Below are 8,555 nucleotides of genomic sequence, written 5' to 3'. Positions count from 1 at the left end.
CCAGAGGAACAGGCCATGTGCTGATTTTTAGTTCCTTCTAGTTCAGAAACGCTGAAGAAGGAGAATAGAAAGAGAAAAGAGGACTTAAGTTTCCTCGGTGATAAACTTTTTTCTGCCTCTCCTTTGCCCTCCTTATTTACAGAGAAGGTAGAAAGCTGAAGTCAAGCTAAGTCTGCAGCCCCAAACTGTAGTACTCCCTGATTTTTCCTAATCCTGACATTCTTAGACATTTTTCTGGTTTCTCCATGTCCAAAAAAGGCAGAAAAGATGAGGAAATCAGGAGAATTGTTGCTTGGTTATACTAGCAAGAGGCCTTTCCTAATTGATAATGGAATTCAGTGTGGTTTCCTAATGGGTACAGTTAAATTTAATTTCTGTTTTTTCAGTCAGATGTCAGACTCTACTCCCCATTTTGAGAAACTTCTTTAAGGTTTTTGGGATGGTTCACATGCTACTAAAACCGTTATTTTCCAAGTGGAACATTCTCTTTGGCAAAAATCGCTTAATCTTTTTGTTTGACTAATTTAAAAGTTTGTTTGCTTATTGCATTTAATTTAATTCCATTATGTCCCATGTCCTTGTAATCCTTGGTCTCCATCTAAATTTCTAGGCTCTCGAGTTATTTCCTGCCTGTATTTTCTTCTCATGTCCATTGTTCCCTTGCTCTATTTCTCCTTGCTCCTGATGTCCTCCCTCTCAAACCTTTCCAAGGAACCGTATGAAATGTTATATAATACTAAATACTCTTATGTTCATTCTTAAACTGTATATCACCGGATTCAAAGATAGGAAAGATCTTCTCAAACCTGCTATTACCAGCCTGCTCCAAAACGATACCGTCTTCCTTCATTGCTACCATTTTCTGTCACTTTGGTAACTGCTCTGTATTTATTATGGATTTTGTCATCTAGGCACTGTGCTCTGTGATACACTCTCCATGTAAGTTGTCCATCCAATATTCCACATTCATAGTTCTTAACTTTTGACCTCCGCTGATTACGCCACCCCACCTCCCCATGCACCCATAGACACAAAACTGATACGTTTATTTCAGTCATCTATTCCCATAGTTATATCCTGGATTTGTTATCAGATTAAAATATGTGAGCTCTAATTCCCTATTCTTCATTCAGTACTACTTATCATTCTAACTTTCTCATGCTCTTACTGACGTGGTACCTCTCATCATTTCCATTGTCCCTTTACCCTGCATATAGCTTTCTCTCCACACCATCCCACTCATCAGCAGGCTCTTACTCTCATGTCTCTATGGCGCTCCAACTACAGTACTCAGGAATTCAGGTACCATAAACTGCCCATTTCTCGATGTATGCCAAGATTGGTCAAAGGTAGTATAACCAGGCAGAAGTCTCATTTGCGCTCCATAAAAACATAGCACTCCTTCCTGCTAGTTGCTTGCTGTTACTCCCAGACTCATCACTTGTTTGAGTTTGTCCCTGGAACAGTTAGTCATGGGAACCACACACCCATCAATCTTCCATGCTACCGCATCTCTTCTTCTGTATCCCCCTTTGCAAAACATAACTCTGGATCAAGCACACAGTCATGCTTCTCATTATATATTCGTGTGCTACAGAGTGAACTGCTAGGAAAAATATCACAAATGCTAAACAGCGGTCGCTACAAATTAGAATTTTTAAATCTCCAAGTTGATCTTTTAACCCTATTAACACTTAATTCTTGGTGTATTATGTGTTTCTTCAGATGAGAAGACCAAGGTGCTCAGAAATTTTCTTTAAAATATCTGTCTCCCCATGGACATTATTACCTACGTCCTCCAGGGTAGAAGATAGCACGTTCTTTTCGAACTGTCGACCTTTTTGGTTAGCAGCCGTAGCTCGCTGTAGCTCCTAATCACTACATCACCAGAGCTCCTCTGTAAAGCTAAACCTTATTTCTCTACCCTTCCACCTTCAGCAAGAACACACTTCCTCAGTTATCCTTGACAAAGAGTGCTCCAAGTTTTAAGGCACTTAGCATTGCTGAAGGGCTGAAAAGGAGTAGGCCAAAACTCCATTTTATTTCCTCTTTTTATTTCTTTGTTTAAAATTACCCTGTATACTGATTTCACAAGTAACAGAAGGGTGGGGAGAGCAAGAATATGATTATGCTGAAGCCAGGAGAAAATATTCCAGGAAACATATATGTTTTGCTTAAGATTGCTTTGTTCTCAGAAAGTACATACTTAAGAACATGGTTTGCTTAAGATTTTTTGTGCTAAGACCACTCCTAGGAAGACGTGTGCATATATGGAATGTGCTCCTGTGAGTAATCATATGGAAAGATCTTATGACCAAGACTCAGACTTGTCATCATTCTCTAACTATTTTACAACCATTACTCATATCCTGTAATTGTTTTGCCAGTGTCAACCAATCCTGTGTAAAAGGCACGGTAAAAATCCTGCCCCTGGGGAGCACTTAGCAGGGGGTATTTAATCTCACTTTGTGTTCCCTTAGCTATGGCTGCTCGTTATCCTGAATAAAAACTCTCTTGCTTTTAATTTTAAACAGACTTTTAAAATCAAAGTGATTTTTAGCTCTTCAACGTATTTGGTGTCAGAAGTCATGATTTCGAGCACTGCTACGCCCTTCCTCCCGTCTTGTGTTTCTCTAGTCTCTTACACACAGTCCATGCCCACGTGCACATGGACGCATACACGCACATTGCTGCCAAAGTGGTCCTCCTAAACCACAAATTTTATCATGCCACTGCTCTGCTAAAATCCCCTTCAACTGTTCCCATTGCTCTTACGACTGAAGTCTGAATTTTTTCAACTTGGTTTTTAAGATCATGAAGTACTTGATTCCAGATATATGCAGCCTCGTCTCTTACCGTACTTCCCCTTGTTCTTGGTCCCTCTTGCCTTTAAAAAAAAAAAACACCAGTTGCCCCCACATTGATTCTGAATCATCGCAACCCCACGTGTTGCACAGTAGAGCTGCACGCCATAGAGTTTTCAAGGCTGTGACCGCTCAGAAGCAGATCACCAGGACTGTCTTCTGAGGTGCCTCTGAGTAAGTTCAAATTGCCAACCTTTGGTTTAGTAGTCTAGCTATTATCTGTTTGTGCCTCCCAGGGACTCGCCTCTTGTCTTATTTTAGGACCTTTATATATGCCTGGTGACCCAGTGGTTAAGAGCTACAGCTGCTAACCAAAAGGTCGGCAGTTTGAATCTACCAGGCACTTCTTGGAAACTCTATGGGGCAGTTCTGCTCTGTCCTATAGGATTGCTATAAGTCAGAATCAACTCGACAACAATGAGTTGTTTTTTTTTTTTTTAATATATATATATGCATAAGGAGCCCTGGTGGTGCAGTGATTAAGGGCTCTGCTGCTAACCACAAGGTCGGCAGTTTGAATCCACTAGCTGCCCTATGGGGCAGTTCTGCTCTGTCCTATAGGGTCATTATGAGTCAAAATCAACTCTAAGGAAATGAGTTTATATATGCTGACTCTTCTGCCTGGAGCAATTCCCTGTCACCTATCTGATACCTCACCCTATAATGCCAATAAGTCACTTCACTCTTATAACTACCTCATTTGATCAGATGTCAACTTAAACTTTCTTTTCCTCTAAGAAGCTATCTCTGACCCTCCATCTTCGGATTAGGTGACATGCTTCCATACAGTTCTGTATTATCCCTAAGGTAGCCTATATGACAATGTGTTTTAATTACTTATTTACTTGTTTAAGTTTCCCACAAGACACTAAGCATTATAAGGTCGGCTACAACATCCACCTTTTTCACTGATTCTTCTCAGAGGTCCAGCACTAGGGTCTAACACAAATATTTTTGAACTGAACTGGCCTGTGTGTTCAGCTCATCATAGATCCAATAGCATGTGTAGATAAGCAACTGAAGTCTGAAAGGACTTATAAGATGATATGATCTATTTTTCAAAGACACCAAAGCATGACAGATATGTGAGTTTGAAAAAAATTAAGATCATTTAAACATTTCTTCCAAAGCAAATATCCCGCACCTGCCCCCCACACGCAAACAAAAGAACATTAGAAGCATCAAGGTAAATGTTGTTACCAAAATTCTTAATTCCTTAGTCATTAGTTAGGGGTTTACTTCCAGAAACTATAAAGAAAAATCAGATTAAAAAGAGTATTTGCTACGACTATCAAACCTCAGTCAGACATCAAGTTTTGGACCAAGCTGAGGGCTTTCTGATGAGAATACTGTTAATCTACTTAGATGACTAGACACATTGGAAGGGCAGGATCTGGAGTAGCTACAGGGTGTGTGAGAATTCAGAGACAAGGAATGGAGATCTTTAGAAGTATGGCTGATCATCACAAATAATTCTCTTGAATATTTTGTAGACTGAGGTATAAGGGAGATGGAAATTGTCTTCCCATTTTTCTAAACTGACTGTGTTTATTGAATACGCCATTGTGCCAGCACGGGTTGGAAAGGAGTTTTTCCATTTTTGTGACACACAGTTAAATTTATTAGTACAATAATTTCCCTATACTCCTTTTATTTATTGATTTGTTTTATTAGGTGTCAATTGTACGGTAGGCACAGGGCCAGGAACTGAAAAGGCAAACACAAAACATTGCTTTTGGACTGTTTCTGTTAGGGAGAATGAGCCCGCAATCTATCAGAGGGGGTGATGGCTGTGTTGAAATAAAATTATCAGCAGTAAGGGGCAGGGGCTATCTAACACTATTCTCGAGGGTATTTGAGAAATACCTGTTCAGTTGTATAGGTTAAATAATGGTCACCTAAAAATCTTTCATACGCCAAGTATTCGAAGTACTTGGTGTTTCTCAAACCACAATAAAATCCAAGAAGCAGGAATCCATAACTCCAGGTTATAAAATAAGAAAAAGCTTTTGTTACGCATATTATCTGCCAGAAAACAAACCCAAAGGAGTAAATTTACAAACATTTCTATTTAAACTGTGTAAAAGGAAAATTCTGAAAATTTTCCAGCAGCTAGAAAATGAAAATTAATTGTACATATCTCAAAATACGTAACTCTTCATAGCCATTCTCTTTATTTAGATTATCCTTTCGTGTTTTCTTTCAGTGACTGTAAAACATTTGTATGTAGTCTTCCACAGGTCACTCTTGAGATGATTTTTCTAGTTCTATTTTTTAATAAGGTAAAATGTACTTCGATTTTCAAATATTACTCTGAAGTGTCTTTTAGCAACATGACCCTCAAGGTTGAAGAGGTAACTGTTTTGTTTTCTTTTGTGATTTTTAATGTTATTTTCTTTCAGGTCAGGACTCAAAATAAAAAAATCATAATCCCTTATAATCTCATATTTAGTGTTTTTGATTAACTGTGTTATTGGTGAAATTACCACAGTAAAACTGGCATCTTAACTAGTGTGGGAAAGGGGATCTTTAGCATTCAATTCAGCAGTATAGCCCTAGATCAAGGTGGTAATTATACATACGAAATGATGCCTGTGATTGACAGTCACAAGAAAACCCTAACTCACCCTTATCCTTAGACAGTCCAGACTAGAGTGTCCCTGGTGTTTGCATGTGAAGTGAGGAGATGAGCAAAGTCAGTGGAGTAAATACTTGGACCTTAAGCTCCATCAAGTCCAGTTTCTCTCCAAATCATTCACTAAGCACAAGGAAGTCGAATATTAGCCCATCTAGCATCCACTGCCCTTCTCTCCAGGGTGTCCCTTAACTGCATAGGCTGCTTGTGTGGGGCACTAGGAGTTTGCCTTACAGGCTGAGTCATCAGGTCCCAGAGACCTCAGATAGAAAATTCTGTTGTTTATTTAGAAAATGAAAGCGATTTCTAGACAAACGGAAATTACAGTCTGTCATCTTCAGGAAAGCCCTTTTGCTTTAGGCATTCTGAAGACATATGCAAGTGCTATAAACAACCTAACAGTAAAATTTTTTCAATGCCACAGTTCAGAGAATAATAAATTGTAATTGATAGCCTGGGCTATCAGGAAGGAGCTGCTCTTTGTTGTGGAGTTTTCACACCACAATTTTCTATTGCTGAAATAATTTACTTTTATTTCTGGGGCTGATATTGGAATCTGTACATTTCTGGTACAAAATAACTTTAGGCATTTTAAATATATTTGATGTTCAAGTACAAACCAGAGAAGGAAGCTTTTGGTCTCCCTAAACCACTCTGGGTGTCGTATATTTCCCTGTGTTAGAAGAGTATACCACAATCGCTGAATGCACTTTGAAAGAAATCTTGGGCTTAAATACTGGTCGGCAGTGGTGAGAACACACAGCCAAGCTGAATGACTTCCCAGACCTGAGCAGTGTGTTGTACTTCCCGAGCTGATGGACGCTAACACACCGCTCCCTAAATCACCCCTACTTTAATATCCTGGCCCCCTTGAAGAGACCGGTTGACAGGAGCTTAAATCCAAGCCTGCTCCTGCTGGATTTCATTCAGCTGGAAAAACTAACATGTAGCAACCGCTAGGAATGGGCTTTGCTTACACGGGAAGGACTCCCAGCCACTGTGTTAACTCCAGTGACCTTTTCTCCAACACTTAAGACTGCAAGGGACTTGGCAATGCAGGAGAAAAAGAAAAAAAGAACAGTTTTCAGAATTTTGGTTGGCAAGGCTGCAAGCTACTGAGACCATATGAATTCCCAGGCAAGAGGCCAACAGTGATTGCAAAGGCTCACTCCTTCGTTCCAGCAGAGACAGCCCACTTAATGATACGTGTGCCATCATTTAAAATATGTCTGATCATGGTACATACACCTGCCCACGTGCTCCGCTCTCCCAAATCAACAAGTTCATTAAGAACTTCACTTCAGTAGTGACAAGATCCACCTCTCCCTTGCCCCTCTCAGATTTGTAAAGATGCTTTCATGTTGCTGAAGACTGGAAGCTTACTTTTGGTTAGCTAATTGTTAGTCTGTAGACTTCCAAAGTCCTCATTCTACCCACAGTGAAAAATAAAACCTCCAAGGGAAGCTAGCGCATACTTGTAGGAATGGATATTACTTGTCAGCACATTAGGAAGTGGGGATGAAGCTGAGTCTCATTTTTCGCTGGATTTTAGTTCTTACTTGGCTTCTTTCCCATTATACAATAAGGAAACTGAGGCACATTTGCCCCATGTCCTAGAGAAAATCAGAGACATGAAGAATCTTGGATAAGAGACAAGGATATTTATCATTCCCTATCAGAACTCTGGAATATTCATTCTTTTCAACAATACTAACTGAATATATACAAACATCAGTTAAAGAGTGTTCTGTTTACTCAACTCTCCCTACAAGTCACTAGATACCACTGAATACCACTTTTAGGAGATAGATATTCACTCATATTACTGCTTGTACCACAGTTATAATTCACAACATATAAAAAAATATATAAAAGCTGCAGTTGCTGTTTTCTTGGAAGGAAATCATTTATTTCTCAACTCTCATTTGTTACAAAATGAGTTTGGACCGTTATAGAGAATCAGGAGTTGTTTTCAACCCCAAGAGAGAACGTTTCTTCAAAGAAGTTTGTTCTTTTGTTGGTTTGTTACACAGTGACTCTTCTTTGTAAGATTCAAGACATCTTTTTTTTTTTTTTGTAGATACAGAAGGAGAAAGTGACTTGCTTCCCTGTTATCCTATTAAATGCCTCTATTTATGTGCATTTAACTTGCATTTGGTAGGTGAAAATAGACTACATTGGGTCTAATTTATCTTCGGTGCAGATTAGTTAACAAGCTTATAACAGCAATCTTGATCGTACTGTAGGTAAAGAAATCCCCCATTAGGATAACACAGAATGCCTTGTGAGAAAGCTTTATACGCGTCAAACACCGACCGCTTAGTGTTGAATGAGCATCCCTCCTAGTGTGACAGCTAACCCACTGAAAAGTGAATTAAATCCTCAAATACTGCAGAAATATTTTGCTGCTGAAACCCTTCTAATCTCTAGAGAATACTAGCACTTGATACTTCTGAAACATAGCCACCTTACTAATCTCCAGTAAACACGAGGATTTTTACTCACATTGGGAAAAATAGAATTCTCTTAACCCAATATAGCAAAAAATACTGGTGAACATAGCAAAAGGAAAAAGAAAAGACGGACTTGGCATAGAATGTCGTCACCCTGGGTGTATGAATCCTGTGTAGATGTGGATGATTTGATTTAGTTTCCATATCAAAAGCAATGTCTTTCCTAAGGCAAAATTAGAATGGTGTTTAATAATAACCAGCTGAGCTGGGATGGTGACTTTTTTGAAATAAATTTAATGATTTTTACCTGAGGTCCTGTTATTTGAAAACCTACATGAAGTCAGATGAATGTTCGCTAAGTACTCTGGATTAGAGGTGAGCTGGACTTTAAAGTGATAATGTCTTAATTGCCAGATGGCAGTCCTGAATACAGCAGTGACAAGTTTAAGAAAGAATAACATTTCCGGATTAATGCTTTAAATGAACAACTCCCAACTTCGTAGGCTCACATGCAGTCTGTCATGTTGAAGATGGGCGAAGTTTGTATTCCGAGATCCCTCTCACATTTTCTAGGATTTCTTGGCCTTATTAATTCAAATCTTC

This window comes from Trichechus manatus, unplaced genomic scaffold (genome assembly GCF_000243295.1).
Source record: "Trichechus manatus latirostris isolate Lorelei unplaced genomic scaffold, TriManLat1.0 scaffold00152, whole genome shotgun sequence".
Taxonomy (NCBI): Eukaryota; Metazoa; Chordata; class Mammalia; order Sirenia; family Trichechidae; genus Trichechus; species Trichechus manatus.
The sequence above is the reverse complement of the archived record's forward strand: the minus strand, read 5'-3'. Positions refer to the sequence as shown.